This window comes from Streptopelia decaocto, assembly GCF_964273445.1.
Source record: "Streptopelia decaocto genome assembly, chromosome: 1".
Lineage (NCBI taxonomy): Eukaryota > Metazoa > Chordata > Aves > Columbiformes > Columbidae > Streptopelia > Streptopelia decaocto.
Window position 1 is genome coordinate 118,030,175 of NC_138663.1, and position 27,194 is coordinate 118,057,368.

Here is a 27,194-nt window from a genome sequence, read left to right on the forward strand (position 1 = left end):
TGTTTATTGCAGTAAAATTCACTACTGTGCCAGAAGCAATGTCACAGTAATGAGTAATGTCACAGAGGTCCCAGGTAAGTGCAAATATTGGGTGAATATCATGCCATTTTTACTGTGAAACAGGAGCAGTGTTATTAGAAAGGCTGAAAATGAGCTCTTCTACGAAATTGTATTTTCTTTCCTTGCAAGTATCATACCCTTTGACACCTTGAAAGTTGAAAAGAAGAAAAAAACACTTGTACATCAGGAAAATACAACTTCATTATATAATTTCTGCTGAGTAACGTTCTATATGTCAACAACATGCTATACATAATACCTCTTGGGTGGCAAGAAGAGAAGAGTTCTTCAGTTGGGTTGCAAATAATCTACTGGAAAGTTTCTTCAGTCAAACAAAGGTATTTTTGGTTTAGAGACAATGTAGTAAACCAAAGCAGATTTTGAACTTTTTAGTTTCAAGCAGTGCTCCATAACTCCATGTAGTATGCATGTAGGGGTCTTCTGGCCATGCTTTATAATCATGCCTGGAAGATCAGCATTTTTTGCAGTCCCAGATCCATCACTTCCTCTGTGGTCAGAGATTTTCAGGGCTTACATGGTTCTAATACAGGTCAATTACCTAAGTACTGAGACTTATTTCTCTTCTGGATAATATAAAAATTGTTTAATATGAAACAAAATCAAATTTTGAAACTATTGAAAATATTTACCATCCATTCAACAACTTTAAAATTTTGTTTGCCATTTTCTTGTGGTGTTGTTATTTATTCAGCAACAGACTTGGTGGTCTAACCTAACAGTTATAATGGTGAGCTGGTTTACAATGCACCTTCAAGCTGCTCTGTGTGTGTGGGTGTGTGCGTGCGTGTATAAGCATGTGTGTACACTCACTTGAAAATATCAGCATGTTAGCTGTGTGAACATCAGCAGAAACATAAGTTGTTCTGTCATCTATGTGAGAAGTTGCAGCAAAGTATGTGTAAAAACCTATTGGATAAATACATTTTGTGCCATAAAATTCTATCACCTGCAAAGGCAGGTGTTAATGCTTCAGGAATACATACATACTGTAAACAGTCTTTCAGACTGCAGAAACCTGGAGCGTGTTTGCATTCCTGTAGCTCTTCTTTTAGCATTTGATTATTCATTCAGGTCCAGTGTGGTGTTACTGCTTATCTATATGTTGACACCATTGGTTCCATGTAGAGCGTTTGCTTGTATATAATTTTGTTTGCAAAGACTATTTCAAGATTATGCCATTGGGGGTGGGGATGTGAGAGGAACAGAGACAGAGAATATTTTTAATTAGTTTTGTGTAGGCAGGAGGGAAAGGACAGATGTATATTGCAAATGTATCATTTTTTCTTACATTTTTCTTTTGATATCAAGCAGCAAATAGACCAATCACAACAGTCCTGTAGCTTTATTTGTGCTGGTTTTGGATGCCTTGGCACTGCTAAGCACCCTTATGATGCCTTATTGTTGTTCCTGCTTGACATTCCCTGTCCTTGACATCTCCCTTCCCTTGAATCGATGATGACTGCCATCTTAGCCCTCAGGCTTCTCCACGGCTGCTTTCAACTGAGTTAGCCTCATCCGTTATTTCTTGCTGCCCTACTTTTGCCCCTCACCACCCCCTCTTTTATAGTCTACAGCAACTTTAATACAGCTTGCAAGTATGGCTGTTGTGGACAGCTTTTCTGAAAGGCAGGAGGTTTGTGCACCCAGCTAAAGCCCTGGTGGAAATTCCCTTGCTCTGGTGCACAGCACTGGTGGGGCATTGAGGGTGGTGTCTGCAACCAGCCCGTACCCTTTCTATGTGGTCTGACACAAAATGGCAGCTGGAGATGAGTGCGGTCACTTGCCTGGATAATCCATTTAAATATAAAAGCGAACAATTCATGGTAGCAATATAGTTTCTCGGTGGATATGGCTATCATGAGCTAATCGCACCCATGGGGGATTAGAAGCACTCATTTATTCTTGGTGCTTGATCACACCCCAAGGACATGATTATCCCATGCCAGTAGTTATATTTCTTGTTATATCTTATTGTTTAATTGCAACATCATACCAGAAGAAAAAGAAAAAAGAAAAAGGAAAAAAAGAGATCAGGTGAGATATCGCTGAAATAATCGTAATACAGTATGATAGTTTCTGAGCTGCTAGCTATGTGTATTAATTAACCCTTCTCAGAGAAAATCCACAGAGGCGTACTTTCAAGAGAGATTCCCCCTGCTTCTCACACAAACAGATTTGTGGTACAGTCTCTCTCTTGGTATCTTATGCACTGCTCCAGGCTCTTGATGTCAAAATATACCAGCTGAGAATGTAGGATAAGAACTGCCGTAGGCTTTCCTCTGGTCCTCAAGAGATTTCATATCTATACTTTCCTGATTAGTATAATACTCTGCTTCATCAGGAGCACAAACATTTTTTTTCCTGTTCTCCAAATGGGCAACTTTTACAACAGTATGTGAAAACCTTAACATAAAACAGAAAACCACAGAAAATTCACCTGGGATCCTGAAGCACTAACCTATATTTACTTTTTCCATTGTGAGAAACATTTAAACAATTCCTTAACATTTTAACTGCACATCTCTTTGAAATAATTGAAACAGAAACGTTAAAAGAAATTACATTTGGCTAATCCACTTACAATGGTATAAATTGCTTCTCATAGCCAACTGACAGGCTTGCTGTTTTATTTAATAACTTTAATGTTGAGGCTCCCTGAGGCAAGGAGACAGTTATCCCACCAACTGCAGAAGGTTTTACTGAAGTGTCCCCTGGCTATTGTCCAGGGACTGTGAAGGAGCTCGGCTAACATGTTCGCTCACATTCCCTGTCTCTGACAAATACAGTTGTTACATGTTTGAATGCAAACTAATTCAAAGTGAAAGAGAAAAATGCATAAAGAATGCATCCTAGCAAACCAGACTGTTTTATTAATATATGATTGTGGCTGGGTGGCTAATAATTTATTATTATAAAATATGTTGTAATTACATTTTGAGTACCTGAGACAGAGCAATTATGGTATTGCTCCCCAGCAGGATCACAGATACATCTCAAATTTAGAGTACTTTCAGAAAGAAATAGTGTCTAGAAAGATAACTCACAAGCATAATCTTTTGATAGCCATTGCTCTAAACAATACAAGTGTATCGATAACATTTATTCCTATATTTAGTAGTGTCATGGAAAAGAATTCTTTCTTCTCTGTCTGCATGATGAGCTGCACTAGGCTAACTTTCTCTTGTGGTTGTGAGTAAGCATTATTTCCCTGGCTATGATAATTTTCTTTTTTTTTGTGTGTGTGTGTTGGTTTAATTGCAGTCACAGAGTGTCAGGAAGATCAGGATCCAGCCAATTTTCCCTACTGCGAACTCCGAAGTCTTCTCAGTCTCTTTTGCTCATCATATGAAGGACAGTGTTAGATTCAGGCTTGACCCCCCTCAGTTCAGCACACTGTTAATTGCTTCAGTATGAGATATGTTAGAGGAGTCCCAGTTTTCTCCAAAGATTGAAAAGTTGCTGACTAACGCAAATTAATCTGCTTTTCCATAGTGAGACTCTACATGTTCAAATGCTGCAAAATATTAATTGCTTCTGAAGCTTAACAGAACACGCACTTTCTTATAATGGGGAAGACCGCAGAAAAATCTAAGTGAATTTTTTTTTCATAAGCCTCAGAAATAAGACACAAAGAAATTAGCAGAGTGTATTAAAATATATGGAATCCATGCTTTTGATTAAAAATAATTAACCATTATTGAAAATAATAGAGACATTACCAGCTATGTTTGTATTTTCAAATTGTATCTGTCATAATGGCTTACCATCTATGAATTATATAGGAGCATAACTGCCTTTTTTATTATTATTCCTCTCAAGGAAATTCATTTTTATTTTCAGGAAAGTTGCCCTGAAGCAAAGACTTGAAATTGTTCTCAAGCAGATAGTGTAATTAAGGATTGATCTGCACAGTGGGAGAAGTTGGATGAATCAGACACTGACATTTCTTTCTTTTCACTTTTTCCATATGACTGAAAGTCTGGATTCCTCCCAACTAACATAAGACACTTAACTATGTGGAAGATACAGAGTTAGGCATTTAGATATCCTTGATTGTCAAGGATTGTCAAAGACAGATAGGTACTTCCCACTGGCAATTTACCCTATATTTCATCACTGACTTTAGCAGGAGCCTAAGGCGAATATTCTCCTGACTGAGATACCTCAAGTAGATGCCTGATGTTGAAGGGGAATGAAAGCAGGATGAAAATTTCTGTTTTCAGAGACTACCTGTTCTCAATTACCTGACTTAGACACAGCGATAAATATTCACATAGCAAATCTGTGGTCAGAGAAGGAGGTCTTTGGCTTGTCTTCAATACCTTGACTCCCTCCTTTAAACGTATTTTTGGATTAAGAATTGCCCAGCACTCTGTCAGGATCTGGGCTTGGGATTCCTACTGAAGGCATATGAAAACTTTCATTTAAATGTCTCTAGTTTGATCCTAGCTCTAAACCAACTTTCATGAAGAAATGTGTGCCTTGTGCAGCCAGCATTTTTCTGCAGCAAATTCAGGGCCCTGAGATCATAGTAATTCTACATATAGGGATATATAGGGAGATGGATATCTTGTGCCTTCTTCCTTCATGCTACAGTAGAAAATAGTAGCTGAGGAAATTAATCTGTTTTGCCATGCATGATATTTGCTCTACTGAAAAATTATTTCCACAATTAATCAATTAAAGCATATATTTATCAAGCCATATACATTGAGAAAAACATAATAAGTCTTTAAAAATAGTACCTTGTAGGGATGGCTTAAAAGATAAACCCCAAAGAAGCAAAAATAGTTTGGATTATGTGTTGCCTATTGAGCTCTTTCTGTGCAACGTGAAACTATCTATCAACTATATATAATCATGATGTCATATGAAACAATAAAATGCAAAAGGCCATAAAATAACGGCACAGAATATCATAAATAACACTTATGCAGCTTACCTGACCCAAGACTGTGATGATCAACTGAGAGATAAAGTTTGTTATCTAAAAATGCTTATGAAATTCATTTTGTTTACAATGAAAAGGAAACAGGAAGATAAGTCTCAAAATAAACTGGAATTTAATCCAGGGGTATTCTGTAGATTGACCTGACTCAAGACAGCAAACGTCTTTTTCTCAGTGAAGCCTCAAATTAATCAAGTTGATACAGCTGGTGGTGTTCATGAGTAATATATCTAATTATTGAACTCATAAAATATTTTGGCCTTTTCATCAGTGCAACTAAATAAGCATTACCCTGTAATGCCTTTTTTTTTGATGCTGTGAGAATTGATCATATCAAAATATACTAAATCTGCCAAGAAATAAGATTCATGGAGAACAGTCTTTCCCCTGGATGAAAGGACATTATCTCTAATGGGCTCTATACAGGAAATTGAGGGAGGAACTCAGTTTATAACTCTGCAGATGAAAGAAATCAAGGTATCCTGAATTCCCTGTTGTGAATAGAAGCCCAAATGTTTGGTATTACCTGTTTGACTTGAGGAAACTCTCTGTAGTTTTATGAAACTTGTTCAGCAATACATTTTGGCACCCCGATTTTAAGCTCTGAGTCTTCTGGCTTTAAAACTGGCCAAATTAATTTTATACATCAAAACAGAGAATTTACTTGAGTGACTAAGACTGTGATCTGGAAAATTAAAATTGTGGCCAGCTGATAGATTACCTTAGTGAGGTTAACAGTTCTCTTCAGTGCATGGCAAAGTCTCAGCTGTGTCTTGATTATGCAGCTTCCCTCTGATGGTACCTCTCCTCTGGCAATGCAAAGTTCTTTGCACTTTCTAGTTACAGTTGAGGCTGCCACAATACCCACGCTGCCAGATAGACATTCCTCCAGAACAGGCTTCTTCAGTGCCATGGCAGTTTTTCAAATTTTTTCTCTGCCTTAACTTCATTTATTCAGTTTGTTAAGTTGCTTGATAAGACCAAAGCTAAAACTTTTCTGACCCCCAAACCCAAAAGCAAATTTCCTCTATCGTAACTGTTGTGTCACACTCTGGAACAAACCACATTTTTTCTCTTTTCCTATTTTTACATATACAGTAATTCTTGTGTCACCTCTTAATGTCTAAGTTCCTTTTGACTATACATATATGCAACATTTCTCAAAATGTGTGTGACTGTGCCAAGATTTAGACCTGCAAGGTGGATACAAATCTCCAAGAAAGCATATATGTCCCATGGCAAGCAAAATTTGTCCTTTCACCTGTTAGACTGTTGGTTCATTGAACTTGTGAATTGAGAGGAAAAATCAGTTATGTGAAAATGATGCAAGTAGAGGACAAGCCTCAGTTCTGTGCAGAAAGGACTTGGTGGTGGTGAAGTTGCATCAGAAAGGCAAGCAGCAGACCCAAAAAATGGCGTCTGGTGGGTCACTCTTTGTCACTAACACTCTCTAGCTCGTGAAAGTGTTAGCTATTGAGAAAATAAACACAGATGGACTTGAAAAAGCCTAGGAATCCACATTCTGTGTGTTTTTGGCTATATTGCAGAAAAAATTATTTAGCAACTCTTTTTTTCTACAAAAGTCAAACTGTTCTTATATACCATTTTAGTAATTCTGTTGTTTTGCACCTCTCCCATGTTCTTCAATGTAGTCCTTACCTTCTGAATACTGTGAATGAATTCTGTAACTGTGTCTGTATGACACAAAGCAGGGCTATATCTCCTTGTTAAATCCTGTGGAAGAAACAGACCAGGAGAGAGCTGATCCATTATGAATGGAGATGTTCTCAGCCATTACACCAGCAGCCAAGGGAAAATCTGAGGCTAGTGCAGAATGAAAATCTTGTAACAAATTTTGGGAATGAACTGATTAAGTAAGAGGCTTTTCTAAAATTCTTTGATAAAGGGAGTTACAAGTAATATGACTTAGAGCTGTTTTTCAGCCAGTCAAGGAGAGTGGTCTGCAGTCTAGGTGTGCAAAGACTTCGGGATATGGCCCTGGAATGAACAACTACACCATGGGTGTGGTGGTAGGAGCAGCCTGAGACACTTCATTCTGGAATCCAAATCTCAAAAATCTCGTGGGAGACTTTTTTTTGTTGTTTTTCAGAATGCAATTCTCACTGATATAGCAGCTAGTGCCAGAGTCCGGAAAACTCTTTCTGTAATTCAGCAGGATGTTTACTGAAATGCCATATTTTTTGTGCAATGGAAGCATGCAGAAGTGATTTCCAGTGCAGGATGTCTTTCAGCTGTGAATTGTCAGGAGTAAGCTGTGGTGTACAGGAACTTCTGGCTTGATGCATGGCTCACTCCCTGCATCTGCTGTAGGTCACTTTCCTATATAGGACTCTTGGTTCAGTCCAGGGACTTGGTCTTATTATGTAGTTCTTCCTGTAACACAGAGAGTAAAGAATGACAGACTACGCTGTGACCATTCTGAGATTTCACCAAAAGGGTAAAAGAAATCCTTCTGTGTTTTATTGATATGCCATCTTTCATAATCAGACTTTTTTTAGTTGTAACTATATAAAAAACCAACTTCTACTGAACTGATATATCTAGAATCTATAATAGTTAAAGCCCTTTTAACTAGCCTGTAGATAAATCCATCTGCAAGGGACTTTCTCTGTTCTTTAAGATGTCCTTTTAATTGTTATCTGTGATAAGAGTAGAAAGAGGTGGTATAAAACTAGTGGGAAGCTCTGTGCCATAAGTCTGTAAATCACTTTGAACATTTTGCTGTGGAACAAGCACATTATACAGTTTAGGTTATCAATGTGGTTTGGATGTCAGATGTCTTGATGTAAAACCTTGAGATTCTAGAAAATCAAAATAACTTAAAAGTGACAGCAAGCTCCTAATTAGTGATGGCGAGAGACATTCTGATGGGTTGGTTTCCTTATTTATTGAAAACCAAGACTTTTGTAGAAATTATTGTAACAAGTTTAATTTCCGGAGTAAAAAATAAGCAGGTTTCTTTGCTAACACCATGACCATTTGCCCAAGGCACAACTTACTGATCTTTCCAGAAAAGGTCAGGATAGAAAAAACTTTCATCTTAAATATTGTCACTCATTCTAGTGTCTTATTTTTATTACATGTGGATCAGCCTCACCCAATATATTTTCTAACCTTACTTTCTACCTTCTTTTTTTTCCCCCACTTCTTTTTGGAACGGGAAAAAAAGAAAGCCAAAGTTATGGCATTGTCAATTAAAAAAAAAAATTCCTTCTCTTAATAAAGTTATTCCAATTCCCTTTTAGCTAACCCATGTTGAGGAGGGGGAAAATCCATCTTGTTCTGTCTGAACATCAGATTTCCCTGAAAGCTACTTAGTGTGAACACAGGTATGGTGGTATGGGAGTGACACCTTGAACCAAGGACTTTTCTGGAGTTGTTTTGTCATCAGGGCACAGAGCACAGGTATGCAGGGTAGTTTTTGGCAATGCTCTTTGTTTGGAAGGCCCTTTGGAGCAGCTGGCTGTTGAAGTTTCTTACTCAGTCCACATGGAGAAAACTAATGGAGAGGAGGCTCTGAATCACAACATCCTTAGGAGGAAGTATAAATTTACTGAACACCTCAGAAGTTAATTCCTTTGCCTTTTGAGGCCTAAAGCAGGTGACTTAAATCTGTACTCAGTCACATTAGAACGTGCAGCTGTGTCCAATCTGTAGGAGAAATTATGATCATTTTAGCTAACATATTCTGACATAGTTAATAACCTGAATGAAGGCAGACACAAGGTGACTTACTTGCTGTGTATTGTTGCACACAATATATTAATCAGAAAAGCTCTGCTTGTGGAGCAGCTTGCAATTGATCATTATGCTGGACACAGCAACCTCAGCCTCCTGGGGAAAAGAAAAAAAAGGGGATCTTTTGGGCTAGGTGAACAATCTTGCTTGAATTTTGATAACACAAATGCATTTTGATTTATTACAAGTAGAAAACAATCAAGGGAATATCCCACTTTCTCTGGTGTGAATGCCATGGAAGCAAGAGCAGCCAAATCCCAGGGAAGGAATCTGAGAAAAAAAAACCAGGTCATTTTTCCTCTCAGTCCTCCCTGTGACTTTGCATGGTATGAGGTGACTGAGAGATCACTCATAAAACTCAAGAATCATAGGAAAAATGTGAGAAAGTGTGTTCCCAGCTGGTAAGCTCTGAAATTTTGTGGCTACCAAACACTGACCCAGGCTTTTTGCAGGGCTTCATCTGTTGAAGATGGCTGCCCTTTAAACTCTGTGGTCAGAAGCAGGATCTTTTCTTCCTGCATTCTGGTTATTGCTCAAAAAATGGTGCTAGAGGAAATCAGGCTTGGTTTGGTGTGGTGTTTGTTTGTTTGTTTGTTTGTTTGTTTTTGCATGGCAGGGATTTGTGTGCAGGTGAATTAAGATCATCTTAAAAATTTATATTTCCAAGTGACATTTCAAAAAATTTGATCATTAAACAGAGACATGTGTAGAGTAAAACATTGCTGATTTAGGCTGTTGCCTAAAACTGTATTTTCAAGTTCAACTCTTCTTTCTCTTCCCTGAACCTAAGAATTCTTGCTGTTTTTCACAACGTCTCCTCAGCTGCTGAGTTTGAAGTTAGAGAAGTTATCACTTCTAAGGAGAAAGATGAAACCCTCTTAAATTAGGTGTAAAATATACATTATATATAGTGACACTGCCCAGTTGTGCAGAGAAAGGGTCAGGAAGGCCAAGGCGCAGCTGGAGCTGAAGTTAGCATGCGACACAAAGAATAACAAGAAGGGCTTCTACAGGTAGGTCAACCTGAAAAGGAAGGTCAAAGAAAGCGTATGAGCAAGACTGGTAAACTAGTAATGACAGATGAGGAGAAGGCTGAAGTACTCAATGACTGCCTCAGTCTTCACTGGCAAGGTCTCTTCCCACACCTCTCAAGTGGATTTAGACTAGATGTAAGGAAGAAATTTTTTTACTATGAGAGTAATGCAACGCCGGCAGTTTGCCCAGAGATGTGGTAGATGCCCCATCCCTGGAGACATTCCAGGCCAGGCTGGACGGGGCTCTGAGCAACCTGATCTAGTTGAAGATGTCCCTGCTCATGACCTTTGACCTTGACTAGATGACCTTTGAAGGTCCCTGCCAACCCAAACTGTTCTGTGATTCCACAATCAGCTAGAATTCTTGTCATTTCTTGAAGAAGCATTAGAATTTTCGCTTTCAGGAAAACATAGCTTTGCTTTTATTTTAAAAGATGCACATCTTTCTGATCTTGTGTTAGTACTTTGTATGTTAGTATTTTGTATGCTGTAGTTCTTTCAGTTAAATCATATCCTTTTGGAGAAAATTTTTTTTTTTTTAATATTTTTCTATAAAATTCAAAATATAAAGAACAAATGAAATGTTAAAAAATTGCAAAGCAGTTATTGAACAGACCATTACACTAAGCAATATCGGTTTTGCTGAAGTTCATGTACCTTCTTTTTTGCGTCACCTTACAGATTTCAAATACAAACAGACTCTTGAACTCCAGTGGAAACGTCAAAATACAATACATTTCAATTATTTTCATGCCAGCACTGGGAAAACTGAGTTTTCCAGATGATATCAAAATGGAAGTGTAAATTAGCAGGTAACAATGAGCTTGTGGGAGTTTTGGTATTCATTGCTTAAACATTTTGCAAATCTCTGCATCTTCACATTTTGATATTTTTTTTTCTTAGTTTAGCAATGAAAAATTCTCTTCCTGATTTCAGATAGTGTAACTAAAGAATCTCAGTGCAGTATTTTAGTTCATGCAAACCTATCATTAGAAAGAAAAAAAAAAAGTGAAACTATAAAAAGAGGCTATTTTTGAAGGAGATGTAAACAACAGAACAGGTTTCTTTATCAATTAGCCGGTACTGGTTAAATTAAAAAAATGTTCAAGATATTAAAACTTTTGGAAACTTCTGTTTTACGATGTGCTAAAGTAGAAATAGCTATTCATTCTTGAGAATCTATTTATCAAGTAAGAGAAAATTAGAAAACTTCTGTTTAGAACACACAGCTAAATCATAATTTTACAGCTGCAGAGACTCCAAACTTTAACCCCAAATCTGAACAGGGTTGGAGATTGGGGCAATAATTTTTTCTACTGTTTCTTCTACTGCAATAATATGACTACTGTCTGTATATCACTGCAGACCATGGTTTTTCAAATACACACAGTAAGTTATGTGATGCCAGTATACAATGCTCTTGTACAGTATTTCTAAGTTTAAGTCCTGATCATGAACTGCTTGTGTCACTGCTAATTTCACTACAGCCTTCCTTGAAGACCTTCCCATCTGCCATTCATTTCACTCATGGAGAGGTGACCAAAAAGAAAATACCCAACCTAACTTATCATCTCTATGCGGAATAGAGCATAGATTGAATCAAGACTTTTATAATAACTATTATTTCCTCTTCAGCAGGGGAAATGTTTGTGTGATTTTCAATGTTTCCATAGGAAACTCAGATTTGGGCTTCACTGCTTCCTTTGGACCTGCTAAAAAGAATGATGTTCCAAGTGCAGACAGTAATTATAACATAGCTAACACCACTGTCAGTCTCAGAAATGGATTTCTGTAGTTCAAAGGTCAGTGAGTGCTACAGTCCCTCCTTTGTGCCTGACCAAATAACCTGTGAGTCCACCCTCACATTCAGCTGGAGCTTTTAGTTAACTTTCAGTATGATGCCCCTCATTCAGTCTTTGAAATACCAGGCTTATTTGGACTCCTTGAAGGAACATAAAGCTACACATGGCAAGGCAAACACATTTTGGCTTCTATTCACAATCTCCTCAGATACACTACAGTCTCAGGAGGGAGATATGGCATATATTAAGAAGATAAGAAGCACCATGTTTGTCAATACCTGCTTCAATAGGTAAGATCAACCTTAATCTCATACCTTAATACCACCTTCCATCTCAGATCTGATGAAGAAAGGGTAGCTCATTTTACTGGAGCTGGCTGAGGCTGGATTCTAGATTAACTCCAAATCTTGAATGTCTCTTCTGTCAGAGAGGTGTGTACTGATTTTCCAGCTAAGGGTGAGTCTGAATAGACGTATTATTGCAACGTATACGGGGAATCTTCAGGGACTGGAATGGAAGTTTATCTCAGATCACAGAGCAAGTTTTTGTCTAGTTGACATATGCAAACACTGAACAGTGTATGCCATGCGTCATGTAGTCAGAGAAAACATGGAGCTGTCATAGACCTCAACTTAAGGGCCTGGTTTATCAGCTGAAACTCCAAATGGTGCTGCTTTTAGTTTTGGAGTTTTCTGTATTCGTCTTTGAACTTGATGTAGGTGGTGATCCTTGAATAGATGATAGGTTCCACTTATTAGCTGTTTGCGTAAGATTTTCAGTTGTGGCTTGAGAAGACCTCAAAACCACAAAGCATCTTTGTTTGGTTTGTACTGTCCAGGCAAACCTTGTGAACTTCAATCAACTTTTTAGACTAGCTCTAAAAATCCACTGCTGCCTCCTCTTGGCTGCTGTAACCTCTGTAAAGTCAGGTTGTCATCTGATCCCTCTATACTGAAGCAGCAGTGCAAAAATGTCACAGAGTGGCATCTCTTATTCCTGTATGCTACCTATGAACATGTGAAATCCGATGGCCTAGTTCCTTTAAATCTTTGAGTACACGTGTAATCTTACTGAGTTAAGCACGCAGATACAAAGAAGAATCTAGACACTAGGGAAGAAAAGAGTTAAGAGTAGCCAAGTAATTCAGCAGATATTGGTGTATTGATTTTAATGTTAAAAAAAGAAAAAGAGAGAATGTTACTAAATGGAGATATAGGCACAGTTTTCTTTTGTCTGTTTGCTACAGTATATGCTCTTGGTTTCAACTTGTTTATCTGTCTTCTGTCACACCGTATCACAAAAAATAGTGTCAAGTCAAAATATCCAGGCATTTTGGAGATGACATGTTTGTAGGTCAGTCAGTTGTGGGTGACTGCTTTTTTACTTAGCGATTAACAATAAATATTCCTGTCACAAATACTGACTTGAATTTTCTGAAAAGTAACTAATTGCACAAAGAATCAACTAGTAGCTGCAGCTGCAAGGCAAAACTTAGGTTTTTCTTACTAATAAAAGTGCTGTACTTATATTAAACTGTTCTGAACACCATCAACATATTTTGCATGTCTGAGAATAATATCTTCCATCCCTCACAAATTAATGTTGGTGGTTTCTACAAGCATCTTATATTGTGAGAAATTTTGGAGAATTGTGAGGGAAGGAACAATGTGGAAGAAGGGAAATGTAAGAATATGGCGCTGTTCTTCTTTCTGTGGCAATCTGCAGTTATTTTGCAGTTGTTCTGCAGACTGTTATGAAAAGAAGAATGGCTTTCAGCTATCAGCTTTGATCTTGGTGTATTCCGCTACGTGGGACTGATGATGTGACCGGAGGGATGGAAAGAGAAGATTATCTGGGAACCAGCAGAGAAATACTGAATTGTACCAGATCCTAAACAAACAAAAAATACTCCTTTTTTTGTGACCTCCATGACTGTATTCTTAATCTACTCTCTTCCTCTATTGTATGAACACACCCTTAAACAGTTTTATTAACTATAGTGCTATGTATTACCTGCCTCTTACACAACACTTCATGTGTAGCTCTCCTAAACTACTTTGCAAATCAACTGGAGGTTCTCAATTTCTTGAGTAAAATGTTTTTGAGATAAGAATGTTACTGCATATCTTTCCAGTATGTGGATGTGGTAAATCCTTTTATAGATATAATATTAAAAATAAATGTGTACATAAATAGCATAAAGACCTGAGAGATTATATATTCCTGTTCTTTATGATACTAACATCTATTCCTACACAAATTTAAATAAACCATTGATAAAAAGTAACCTAGAAAATCAATTCAGGTCCCTTATTGGTAGTTTTTCTGCTTCCATCAGGCATTACTGTTGTGACCACGATTCTCTTCTCCCCTCCATCCTTAGACAATGAAATCATAGCTTCTAATCAAATGTTTGTTTAAGTCTTAAAATAAATACCTGAGGAGAACTACAGGAGCTAGCACTACCTCCCAAAGACTAGCTCAATATAGCTTTTGAGACAAAGGCTGATATTGTTAGGGAAAGAAAAAAAAAATAACTGGGAAAAAATCACCTCTCTAAATGATCCTCAGTAAACCTGAATGTTCCTACTTATTCACTAAATATACCTTACAACTATGAGTTTGTTCTGCTTGCTTTATTTGCCTGATAATGACTTACCAATAGACAGCAATACACAATTCAAATTGACAGTCTGAACAGCATGTGCAACAGGAAAGCAATTAGCTGAAAAACAGAAAAATTGAATTAATCTTCTTTCAGTTTAGGTCTAAAAATACTTCCAGGAAAGTAAGTATTTAATATACATTCTGATATCTTTATTCTGGTAAAATAAAACAAAAAAAAAGGGGGGGGGGGAGATGATTAAAAAAGGAAAAACTCATGAAGTTGGATGAAGAATGGTCATGGTCATGAGGATTAGCAACCTATGTAGAGCATTGCCAGACATCTGTAAGAAACAGTTTGAGAAGCTGTAGGAGATGCTGGTATGGCAAGGTGCTGAAAGTATATGCAGGGTACAGGATATATTCCTGAAGGCCACTGAAGGTATCAGAAAATGTAGTCTTTCCAAAGTGAGAAACAACCCTTTCTCATTTCAGTAGTTTAATCTCTGAAGGGTGAAGGCTACCTGTTCTACTGATTAGTGATAGGTAGAGACACCTTGTGAGAGAAGGACCAAGCTGCCTTTTACTGTTTTTGAAAATGGTTCTGCAAGTTCTGCTTGCTCAAGAGACTCACACACCAGGTGCTCCCACAGTGGTGAGGAGAGATGGGCTGAAATTACTGTGCCACCAGTGAGACTGACATGACCAGGTAAATTAAAAACTGCTCAAGACTTTAAAAACATAATTTATAGTTAATAGTAAAGGAATAAGAGATGAAGCAAATCTAAAAGTTGGTCCCTTGCCTTTGGATGCTGAGATTTTCACCCCTTAGCTCCAGCCCTGAGCTACCCAAGGGACAGGGGCTCTCCTGTCTCTGCAGCACTGCAAATGATTAGTCCAGAAATCATAACAAGTATTTGTAAACCTGTATGCCTGGCTTAGCCCACAGAGGATGACATGCAAATGTAGTCTATCTGCAGGAATCACACTGTCCTGTGGTTGGGAAACTTCAGGTTCAACATCTCTGCCCTCACGCTGGTACTGGGAACCCCTGCCAGGGGTATTTAAAAGCTGTGTAGATGTGGTGCTTAGGGACGTGGTTTCCTGGTGGACTTGACAGTGTTAGGTTTATGGTTGGACTCGATGATCTTAAAGGTCTTTTTCAACATGAATGATTTAATGATTCTATGATTCTAAAACACTGTTATTCAGGCAGTAGTACTGATTCCATTGATGTCACTGGGCAAAAATCTCTAATTTTGGTGGTACTGAACTAAGGTGCCAATTCAGTTTTAATTTTTTAACACTCCCAACACATAACTACACCCTTCATGTAAAGCCGGCAGCAACAGGGAACGAACTGCTGTTGCTCTTTTCTGTCTATTGAAATGACACAGTATTGAGCAGACTGGAGGAGGAGGTGCCTGTGCTTTAGTGGTTGCTACATTTCAATCTTTGGGTTTCAAAATTGGCATGTACTTCATTGTTCAGCAAGTCCCTGGTGGAGAGCCACAGGCTTCTCTTCCACATCTAGCTCTGTCCTGCTCTGTGTTATAAATGGACTCCAAAGTAGGCTGTCTCCTTTACACATTGTCCTTTGAATCCTGTGACTTACCTTCATAAAGGCTGTCTAGGCCTTACAGTAAAATTGCTCCTCAACTCTCACTTCTGTACTATTGAGCAGCCAAGAGGAAGGGAAAGATACACAGCTCTGTAACCCTGCTCCACCCGTGCACTGTCAAAACCTGCCAACGGTTCTTCACGCAAATGAGTTTCCAGCTGACAATGTATGTTTTTAATTTAGCTCACATGGTTATACATGGGCAGGTGAGAAGGGCCCATTTCCCTTTTTCATTTCTTTTTTTTTTTTTCCCCTGTGCTGCTAAATGTATTTCATCTTGTAACTCTTGCTTTGGATTAAAAAGCTGTTGCCTTTGGCACTAAAGCTGCACAGCAGGCTGAGGAAAGTAAAGCTTCCTTTCATTGCCATGTTTGAAACTAGAGGAAGTCATCATATTACTTTAACAAGCAGAAATGAATGAAAATGTTTAATACGATTATGCAAGCATGAGTAGCTCTATAGCTGCATTCTAACTGCCACAGATTTTGCCCTGTGTGATTCCTCATGCTGCTGGATAACGTAATCGTCTATTTTCTACTAACAGCCAAGTTAGATTTTGTTGTGAAGAGTCTTGCAAGGTGAGCTCTCCGGCAATCTGCTTCCCTGCTTTTCAGAACATCAGCTCCTTAAATGCAGGGCTGGCTGAGCTGTAGATCTTGCATCAGGTTTTGCTGCCACCGAGCATTTCATACCTCACAGTAATATATCACTAAGTCATTTCGCACAGGAAGGAATACCAATTTGCTGGTTTAGCTACTGTTGTGGTAATGTTTAGAATTAAAATCAGCTCCCGGCTTGTGACAGACCAGAGCAAACCACTCAGAACGTAGCCACTTAGTAAAAACCCCTTTCATGGAGACAGACCTGAATCAGTTTAGGTGTCAGACGAAATGTTACCTCGTTAGAGTGATGTTCCTCCAATTAGTTAGTTCTGGATATATGGCACTATATTGTGCCACATAGCATGCCTTTGGTTGCTGAGTGCTTCACCCCCTGTCAGCAATGTGGTTACTCGTACCATGTGGTGAAGAAGGCTGGAATTCACCTAATCTAATTTTGGATGTTGAAGTGAGAGCTGGCTGAGCTTCCTTGTCTTGGAAAGGAAAGGTGCACCTAATGTTGAACAGTCTCATTTCTGTCTTGGCATAGAATGAATTTTCTTCTGGTATTGACTACTTTTCTTCAGTGATTAAAATTTTTCTATAAATAATTTTTATTTTTCTTGAAATGTTTTTATATGAAGAAATTACATAATCAAAGAATAATTTATGTTAGAAAGGAGCTCTTTAGTTTCTTGAGTTCAGTCCCTCTGTTCAAAGTGGATCAACTACAGCAGATTTCTTAGGACCATGTGCAGTCAAAGTTTTAGTATCTCCAAGGATGAAGACTCAATAACCTTTCTGGGAAACTTGTTCCCAGTGTTTGATTATCCTTACAGCAGAAAAAAAAAAAAAAAAAAAAAAGTTTACGTGGAATTTCATGTATTTCAGCCTGTGCACCTTTCCTCTTGCCCTTTCATAGGGCAGCACTGAGAAGAGTGTTTCTATCTTTTTTATGCCTCCTGTTAGGTGTTTTTACACGTTGATAAGATCTCCCCTTGAACCTTGTCTTCTCCAGGCTAAATAGTTCCAGCCATCTCAGCCTTTCTTCATATTCTTCAGTTCTGTAATCATCTTTGTGGCTCTAAGCTGAACTCTCAAGTATGTCCATGTCTCTTGTACTGGAGAGCCCAGAAGTGGACACAGCACTCCAGGTGTGTCTCAACCAGTCCTGAGCCAAGGGGAAAGATCACCTCCCTCAATCTGCTGGTAATGGTCTTCCTAATGCAGCCCAGGCTACGTTTGCCCTACAACCCAAAACTCTTCTGAATTTTGTCATAAATGTATGCTTCCTGTCAAATTTCCACTTTTTGTAATGATCTCATTTTTCTGCAAAGACCCAATTCCAACAAAAAATTTGATTAGTCCTAGTAGCATTAATAGGGTTTCTCATACCTGTTCTCTGATACAGACAGGCCTAATTTCACCCAGACTGAAAGCCTGCCAGAGTGAATCAGAACTTGGCCTTGTCAGTGCAGTAATTAGCCCAAGGTGATGAGACCTGTCTCTCAGTGGCTCATTAATGGGGTTTTGTGGCTTTTGGACTGGAGCTGACTCATGCCTGGCCAGATCAGAGGACAGATAGAGTTGACACAGAAGTGTCTGCATGTGGCCATGTAGATAGGGCTTTCTCCATAAGCTGTAAATAAAATAAGGAAAGGATGATTGGTTACTGTTATAATATTAGGCTATAGATTATAACTGACACTTATAGGTGCATTTATAGTCTGGATAATGAATAAAAGCAAAATATTCCTGCTAACCTCCTCATCTTTGAGAAAGGACAGCTTTGTTTGTTGAACATTCTTTTTTTCTTAGGTGTAAGGTTACATGTGCCTTAGTGTTCCTATTTTATCAACTAGAAACAAATCTCTGAATGATAAATTAATATACTATGATTTAGCTTTGTGACTTTTCCTAATCGTTCCCTTTGCTTTTTACTCCTTCAGTTTAAGTTACTCAGAGAGATAGTTGCTGAACAGTAATGTATAAAAGCTGGGCTTTGTTCTCTTCCACCTTCAGCCTGACAAAAAGGTCAGTCTGTATATTGCTTCAGAGAAAATGGCCTATACAACATAGGAAGTAGTGAAGAAATGTCCCATGTGGTTAAACTGGTGGCATTGAGCTGAATCAAGCTTGCCATGCGTGTAAAATGCACTAGAGTCAATGTGAGTATCTCATAAAAATGTCCATATTAGCTATTATTAGCATATTAGCTATTAGCTATTCCTCTAGCATCCAATGTGGTCTGAAATGGCCATTGTTATAAAAACAAAACAGTATATGATGGGGTAAGTTCTTACCTACCCAAAAAAGCATGAAATACACTTTTGCTGTGTAAGAGGAGCTAGTAGTGTAGGTTTTTCCTGTTAATCACCCATTCCCATTTTCTTCCATCATTACCTGTCTAATTCAAAGCCATGTATGTATAGGTAAGCTCCTGTAGGCTTGTAATTATTGTATTGTTTAAGCCCTAAGAAGCAGGTACACATTACAATAAGTTTCTTAGAGAAAACTAAAACAAAACAAAACAAAACAACAAAAAAAAGAGGGGTTGGTATTAGTATAAGAAGTAGAAGAAGCAGATTACAGTGTTGAGGAAAGGCGAGGGAATGCTTAGAATAGAATTCAGCAGAAGTTACAGACTATCACTTTCCTAACTAATAAATGACATCATCATGACATCATCAAGGTATTATGACAGAGGGAGGACCTGAGCACAAAGCATGGTTTTAATAAATCTTGCAGGATATTATTATTTCCATAGAAAGGAGAGCATGAGAATAAGAATACAAGTTTATGTTATTGTATGTGGATGAACAAGACCTGGGGAGCATGAAAACTAGTGATTGATGTTTTGCTGACTGAAGGTGAGAAGGTGGCTTAATATTCACAGTTTTTACTGGACATGGAAGGGAGTGGTGTTTTGGTTCTTTGTTTTGGTTAGTTTGGTTTGGTTTTTTGTTTTGGTTTTGGATTAGTTTGGTTTGGTTGTTCGTTTTTGTACCAAAGAGGTGTGAATGGATGTGAAAAAAGCGAGCTTGTATGACCTATCTTTGATGAAGCATGGTACTGAAATCTTGACATCTTTTCCTGCAGCCTTTGTGAGGCATGATTTCACACAGTCAAATGCATTCAGAGTTTTTCTTTAATTTCCATAATATATGGGATGGTAAATTTCATGTGGTCTTAAAACTCATGTTTTCCGAATTTTTTCAAGACTTTAGATCCAGGACACCTCTGTTGAGAAAGAAATCTATGTATCTTGTGAGGCTAGAAGGTATTTCTAATGATGAAACCTGAGTCTTCCTAATTTAAAGGATTCATTCGGATCTGGAAGGCTGATTTTTATCATTAGAAACACATTGGCTTGTGTAAAAGCAGTTGCATGTGAGTTTAGCAGTTGTATATATCACACTTTCATTTCCTTGTTGTACATGAATTTTTTGCTTTACAAAGGTACAGTACATAACAACCAGTTATTTAGTTAACTAGCAGTTGCTAATAAAGTAAGCAGTGCAGCTCTTGCTACAGATGTTGTAATTAATCAGGAAAAAATACTCCAGGCTTTCCATGAATCAGTACTCAGCTATAGGAACCTCAGTGGGAAAACGTGTTTTAGGAGTAGGACCAAAGTTTTGGTGCTTTTCTAAATATACAAGAACATTTCACAAATGATTTCTCAAAATGTGAAGTCATGAAGTTTTATAATCAGATATCATTCACAAGCCTGGTGTTTCTCTGTATTTCTCCAAGAGATATAAATTAAGACATTATCACTACAATATGCATAGATGAATCTCTACAGCATCACCTTGCAGAGATCAAATAAATCCAGGCCATGTGGAGAAAACTGGCATTCATAAATACCATCAGCTTATCCATAGATAACAATACAGGATGTCATTTGAACCATTTAGTACCAGGTTACAAATCTTTGGCAGACTGTATATCAGAGTTTTATTTTTTGCAGCATCATAAGTTACTGTGGTTTAATGGCTGATTTTTTTGGGTTCACATAAGCTGACTGTGATAAAATTTGCCGATTTTTGTGACAACATAAATTTTAAAAATTTATATTATTGAAGGAATCCAAATGTTCAATAGTTCTTGATGCCAAAGGCTGCACTCATGCACTGTCCAAAATACAGCAATTAGTCAAATAATTTGAAAAGTTAACTGTAGCCACAAAAGCTCAGCTCTTGCAGTGCACTTAGATGAGGCAAAGGGTCTTTTCCTTCCCCTGTCTTTGCATGTTTTAGCAGAAGCTTGTTTAAATCAAAGCAATTGTGCTCAGGGAGTAGGGTAGGATAGCACAGAGCTGATTGTGGACCTGAGTCAGATTTTACAAGCTGAAGAGAAAATGTTTTTTCCCCTCATGTCACCACATGGAAACTGTCAGTGCGGCACATTTAAAGTTCTCGGCAGAACACTACGAATATAACGAACTGTTTGGTGTGAAACTCCTGTTTTCTGATATCTCCTCACTAAAAAGAAAAAAAAAAAAAAGATATGAAGTCAGGAAAATATAGGAGTGTAAGGGAGTGTAAGCCTTCTCATACTGGCTCAACCTTAGCTTTATCCATGGTCAATTGGTAGAACCATAGAAAGTGAAAATATAAAATTTTTGCCCTAAGTATGTCACTCTGACTTTTAACAATGACAGATTTTGTTTACATTGTGGAATTAATTACCACAGGAATTCATTAAGGCAATTCTAAGCCTTATGTTCTAGAGTTTAAGACTTTCTTCAAGTATAGGAGTAGGAGGCTTAGGATTCCTGAGATCTGTATAAAGTTCGCACTCTATGATAAACCTTGGTATATCCTTGGCACTAGTGACTTTTAGTAGCAATGAGTTTCATGGTTTAGTAACATGTGTGAGGAAGAATTTCCTCTTAGTTGTTTTATTATAGTGACAGACCCAGCTTCTTAAGGTGTTCTTTTTTGATATACCATATCCACCTCCTTTTGCTTCAGTAGATATGAAAAATAAAAAAGCTAATTTTTAAAAAAGCAAAATATTTTCACACATTCACACCTCTTTTATACATAGCCATTTTCTCCTTGAGAAGAGAGAACATGGGAAAAGGGAATTTTAAGAGCAAGAAATATTTTCTAGAATGGAACTGAACTGAGTTACACAATAACATGTTTGAAACAATATTGGTGGAAGCCTGAGGGAGGAAAAGTTTCAGAACATTGGAACCATGAACTTAATTTTTAATAATACAAGAAGATGCCTTAATAAATCCTTATGGAAACTGTAACAGCAGCAGTTAATGACTGGTTTTAGTTAATGACCCATTAACATGTTAGCAAAGCAGTCACTAACTGTGATATTTGGTGAGAATCAGTTTCCAAAGGATGATTAATATTAAAATCTGATGTTGATTTATTAACCAATACATTTTCAAGGTATTACTTTCTACATGGAGCAATGAACATACACTGCAATGGCAGTGTTGGTAAAACAAGAATTCCATAGGGGTTACTAATCTGTTTTGCTCCAATCAGGCTACGAAAAGAAGAAATAGCTGTCCCTCCCCATGAATGTTATTGCTGAGGTAAATTTCAGTCTTGGATGAAACTTTAAAAGAATGCTCCTACTGTGGGTCTTAACAAGACACCTAGAAATCTGAGCCATGCAAAAGCAGCAGATATGAAGACCTAGTTTTGCCTAATTGGGTCAGGGAAAAGGACCTTCCATCAGTTCTTTACTGAGGAGGTCAGTAAAACAACATAACAGCCAAGAAACTGCATAATCTGAGGTAACTAAATTCATTTCTTTAATGTAATTACTTAATAACAATTTTTTTTTTTTTTTTTTTTTTTTGTGCATGTGTCACATGGCAAAACTTCCAGCTCTGTCATTTTTACTTGTGCTTCTGCACAACAGGAGAGTCTCAGTCTGCATTCTTGTGGTCATGTCTGTTTTTTTGAGTCTGTGCTGTTTTGGCATCACTAGTATCTATTATGTGCTGTTAATTCTCTTTCTATATGTATTACAATTTTGTGTCATGCATATATCAGCTTTTTCCTTCATTTTCACCTCAAATAAGGTAGAGACGGAGAACGTCACCCTGTACTTAGAGATGAAGGTGACAAAGTTTGTGTTGGTTCTTCTTGAGGAGCAGGTTCCATGTTCTGGGGTGAACCTTCATGAAATCACTCTATTTTGTGCATGAAGTTTTATGTTGTTCTACAAAATTCCAGCATATTGATCATGGCCTTCATCTTTATTGCTTAGAACTGAAGGCTATAAATTCCCTAGAGAAATGTTTTCTTGATTTCATACAAAACTGAAAGACAAACACATTATTGAAACACTAGTTATCCAGCCTCGTCTGCCTGAGCAATCACCTGATCTCAGCAGACTTCCTTCCCTCATTCTTCTCTTCAGTGTGTGTTGGTCAGAGCCGTGTCCCGGATCCCCACGGCCTTTCTCTCAGGAGAAGTCCACTGCTTTACAAAGAATGAAACATTTTCCTCCTTCAGCTTTGCAAGTGGACTCACTGAGGTAGATGAGGGCTACCAGTTCCAACCTCTCCTAAGGCTTTGGTCACCTCCTAGTCACTCAAGTGGTTTTATTTGGCAGTTAGATCCCTTTCTCTTGTTAGTAAATCTCACTGTGGTAGGGTCCAGGTGCTCAAACATTTCTCTGTGGGGTGCACAGTGGCTGAAATTACAGTATCAGTTACACCACTGGAAACAAATAAGAGGCAAGGTCCCTCACATCCATCTTTGAGTGACAGACGGTAAAGACACGCCAGCAGGTATTTTCCTGCCTGGGCATGTTCAGGCACAATAAAACATTACAAAGTGGTCAGGTTATAGCTATTATAAGCTAGCCATGGTTTTGACTGGCATCCTGCCAGCAACCCTGTGGCCAGTTAACTAAAGAGAGTATTCATCTGGTGTTGACCCATGGCATTGTTTTCTTTTGTAGTTTGTGTGTATATATGCGTGCATTTCTGGTATTGAACACTTTGACTAGTTGCTATTAAGTTTGAGATGCCTGTCTACTGAATAGTTTACTTCTTCTGAAGCCACCTGACCAAAACAAAGTGAGCCAGTCTGCTCACAGCCCTCTTAGCTATAAAACACTACCAGGACACTGAGGGCAGATGGAGCTGAAATAGAAGCCCAAAAGCGATTTGTCCACAGAGAAATGTGTTCTCTTGAGTAATCCAACATCCTTTGTATTCCCATGAAAAATTTTGTACACTAAAGGCATCACTGTAAAAAGGTAATGTCAATAAAGTCAGGTCTCATTCACGAATCGGTCACTGATCCACCAACAATTTATTACTGACCTATTGTTGAGTGGAGTCTTGATTTTTTCAGTTGATTTTTTCAGTATGAAACCAGAATGTGAAACAACTGTGAAATAATGAAGGGTTCCACACATTCAGTACTGTCTTGAGCTTTGCCTCTGAAGAAAAAGAAGATTTATTTGAGGTTATTGCCATGTAGAAGGAAATTAGAAGTTCAATCATGCTGTTTCCTTATAGGTACCACCTACTGTTTCCAGTTGCTGAGAATCACTATAGAACACTCTGGATCTGCTCTTAGTTGGTACGGATAATGTTTTATTTCAGAAGAATGAAGCCTGCCTTTTCTTTTAGGAAACATTTATTTAAACATCTGCTCAAGAAGCCGTCTTTTGTCCAAAATGTCTCACCCTATTTTTGAGCCTTTCTTTCTCTTTTCCACAGATGAACACTGGTAACATACAGCTCTAAAAACCTGAAGAATACCCTAAGACTATAAAGGGAACTGGAGTAGAGTCATACTCAGAAAGTCAACTCTGCACTTTAATTTATAGTGGTAATAACACCTGAGCAGCAGTTCCCTGTGACAAAACACCTAAAGCTGCCTTGTCTGAGGTAACATTCCCATGTCAGTGATAGGACTGTGAAAGGCACTGGTCATTCTGTTTCAGGCATGGGTAAAGCATGAAACTGAGCTGTGTATATCAGCAGTGGTCAGGCAACGATGAGAGTGGAGGATTTTTGTTTGGCTTTGGGGATTTTTTTAGACTTATTTGCCCAGCTTGGGGTAGCTGTTGCAGAGTTTGCTTGTTTGTTTATTTATTTATTTATTTAAGAAGTGCTAGTGAAAATCCCATTGCTGCTTCATGGCATCCCAGGGAATGACATTGTGCAGTTCCACACATGCCCTGAGGCTCTGCTTGATAAGAATTCATGGGTCTGAAGTGATCCCCCCACCCTGTATGTTTAATGTGCACCTAAGGCAGCTGAAGTGGTGAGTTTAAAAAAAAATAGTAAAGCACTAGGCTGTGCTACCTTAAGCTTACTTACAACACCTAGCTTTGATGTTCATCTAATCCAACACCGATACTTAGAATGAGCAATTTGGTTCCAGCTTAAGTGAGGCTGGGGCTTGGATAAGTGCCAGCTTGCTGATCTTCTGTCTGATGAAGACTGAGGAAAACAACTGAAGATTTGGCAGAAATTATATCAGCATTTCTGATTGAGAGTGTGCACCTGCCACTTGCCACTCAGGTCTATAACCCAGGTCTTTCTAAAATTACACCTGCTCCTTTTGCATGTTTAGTTAGAAGCTGTTGGCAAGATTGCATTTTATCATCTGTGTAATTATTTTTTTTCTTTTCCGAATGTTAGATGACAGGGCTCAACATGAGACTGTTTGGAACTTCAACAGGCCTGGATGTGAGGAGAGGACTGACATAACCTGTCACACTTAGATGCATCCAGCTATACTCAGATGTTTTAGGGAGAAGGGGAAAGATGACAGCCTTGAGCATGAGCATTAACATGGTTGCTGAAAATATGCTCATTTAGGAATGAGAAAAGGGCCTTGTTCACCTACTGAATTAGGCCTTGTTCCAACTCACTATGGGTTTCAGATATTCTTGTCCCTCTGAAGAGGACTTGAATCCAGGAATTATGGCATTAATCTCTGTGAGAAAGGATCCTGGGGAATAAATGTAACTAGACAACTAAAATGTGTTTTAGTACGTACAGATGTTGGGAGGAGTTACCTGCATATGGACTGTTGTTCCTCTTCTATTGCCTTTTTCCCCCTCCTCCTGTTCCTCACAATTCATCCTTTTAACATGTAGATTTATAGAACCAAGAATACGTGAGATAACAGTAGTGCATGTTGCTCATCCAGCCTGAAGAGAAGGTTGAGGTAATTTTAGGTAATTACAGAGGGCAAAACTAATCACTGGTTACCTTCGGTAAGGCATTAAAATAGCTTTCACATGAAGATAAGATCTTTCATAAGATCCTTCAAAATGTTATATCTTAGAGCTATCTCCATAACAATATATATAGTATTTGAGAGATATATATAGTTGTACTTGCATTTGTAATGACTTGGATACTTTCAGAAAAAATGAAGTGCTAGGCAGACAACAGAAGGACTTGAGAACAACCTACAAGAAGGTTCGCATGAATTAGAAATGGAAAATTATGTTTAGAAAATCACAGGAAGTGGAAGAGTCTCTATAAATTTTCAGGTTATTATATAACTTGCTCCATGTTTTTGTGTAAAAAATAAAAGAAAGAAATCAGTAGCAGAGTATCACTGTAGGACTAGATATACCTACTGTCACCTCCTGGCTTTTCTTGCCTCAGAGCATGAACAAAGATTCTTATGTCTTAGGGGTGCTGGAGAGATGAAAATGCAGACTTACTCCCTAGCACATGCTAGTCTGCTGCACTTCTGCCAACAGAAGGAAATGGAGCAGAGGAAGTGTCCTTCCTCTTGCCCCCACCTCAGAGAAGATGAGGTAGCTATGGCATTACATGGCATCTTTTAAGTGGCCCTCGGTCTTGCTATGTGAAAGTATGGAAAAGTACTACTTTTGAGAAAAATAGGAGCAGGGTCTAAGTCTCCTAGGCAAGTGAACTACTGTTGGAGTGATAAAGGACTCAGCATTCTGATTCAATGTGAATCACACAAAGCCATTTATTACAGAAATAAGCCTCCTTATATATGCAACTATTCTCTGATCGCGCGTCCACGCTCCAAGCATGCATTCACTAAATGGATATCATCTATGTTCACAAGCTGTCCATGCGCTGGAGTCTCACTGCTGATAGGTCTGTTGATTTACATCATGTTGAGGCCCTGTTATTGTAGAACTGCCTCACCCCCACAGCAGGTCCTGTTTCAGGCTTTTTGAGGTGGCCTTGAAATTCCTTTGGGCCTGGCTAGTTCAATAACAAATCTCCATCTAACAGAAACCCATCCACAAACTAGTACAAAGAAGATAGGGCAACTAGGGTAAACATTTTCTGTCAGAGAATAATTTGAACCCAGCTTTCTCTCTGTTGGGCGTAGAACAAATACAGAAGTCAATGATCAGCTCTTCAGTTTCCCCTGACAGAGGACTTATGTGATGTCAGTACTCAGCCACTACGCACCTCTGGGCCACTCCTTTAGGTGTTTCTCATTGGTTGACATGCCTTTCCACTTATTCTCCTTGGATCTCATTTTGCAGTACCTAACTCTTCCATATGTAGTACCAAGATACTGAGTACTACATAAGGTTGAAAGTTCCAATATGTATGAGCCCACTTAAAATTTGACTTTTGCAATACTGACTATTTCAATACCTGAGTCCCTTTAGTGGATTAGTCCTTGGCTTCCCTGTGCTTCATTTCTTTTTCTTTGATATAAGAATAACAACATACTTCAAACTCACAGGGATGCTGTGGAAGATAAATGCACAAAAGGTTGTCAAAAGCTG